General features: G+C 38.4%; 1 non-coding gene across 1 annotated transcript; it reads right to left on the reverse strand.

Annotated features, from left to right (window-relative positions):
* Nucleotides 1-448: 448 nt before the first annotated feature.
* Nucleotides 449-555, reverse strand: LOC139865312 (small nucleolar RNA R71). The gene has a single exon (XR_011764840.1). It is a non-coding gene; the product is annotated as a small nucleolar RNA R71 (small nucleolar RNA).
* Between the last annotated feature and the right edge of the window lie 550 nt (nucleotides 556-1,105).

The raw sequence follows: 1,105 nt of genomic DNA on the forward strand, positions 1-1,105 counted from the left end.
TCCTCCTGAACCACAAACCGTTAAATCAGAATCTTCTAGTGATTCAGATTCAACAAATTCAAATATGGAAATAACGGAACCTCAAAGTATGGAAGACCGAATGAGAGCCACACGCACGGGCCAAGGTCACGCCATTAATCAGCCAAATGTTAATGCGCCAGATTTTGAAATCAAAGGACAAATCCTACACATGGTCACTAATCAGTGCCAATTTAGTGGTACAGCAAAAGAAGATCCAAACGAACATCTTTGAACTTTTAATAGGATTTGTAATCTATTTAAAATCCGATAAGTTGAGGATGAAACTATTTATCTTATGTTGTTCCCCTAGACTTTAAAGGGAGAAGCCAAAGATTGGTTAGAATCATTACCTAAAGGGGCGATTGATACATGAGATGTCTTAGTTGAAAATTTTCTTAAAAGATTCTTTCCGGCATCTAAAGCCGTGAGACTTCAAGGAGAAATTGTTACGTTCGCGCAAAATCCAAACGAAACGTTATATGAGGCATGGACAAGATTCAAAAAGTTGTTGAGAGGATGTCCTCAGCACGGTTTAGACACTTATCAAATAGTAAAAATATTCTACCAAGGTGTCGACGTTGCTACACGAAAAGACATCGACACAGCAGCTGGTGGTTCCATTATCAAGAAAACCGCAACAGAAGCTCACAAGATAATTGATAATACAGCCTCCCACTCGCATGAGTGGCACCGGGAAAAAGATATTTTTCGTTCATCTAAAGCGGCTAGAGCCGATTCTAGCCATGACTTTGATTCCGTTTCCGTAAAAATAGATGCTTTCGAAAGATGAATGGAAAAGATGACTAAAGATATTCACGCAATACGAATCAATTGTGAGCAATGTGGTGGACCACACTTAATGAAAGATTGTCACATTGAGCAAACCATGGAACAACGTGAGAATGTTTCCTACATGAACCAAAGGCCGGGAAATAATTATCAAAATAATTATCAACCGCCAAGGCCTAACTTTAAACGGAATCAAAACATTCTTTACAATCCAAATGGACCTAACAATAACTCGTATAACCAACAAGGTCCGAATAACCAACCAACTCAAAACAACACTTTAAATCAACAAAGA

This window comes from Rutidosis leptorrhynchoides, chromosome 8 (assembly GCF_046630445.1).
Source record: "Rutidosis leptorrhynchoides isolate AG116_Rl617_1_P2 chromosome 8, CSIRO_AGI_Rlap_v1, whole genome shotgun sequence".
Taxonomy (NCBI): Eukaryota; Viridiplantae; Streptophyta; class Magnoliopsida; order Asterales; family Asteraceae; genus Rutidosis; species Rutidosis leptorrhynchoides.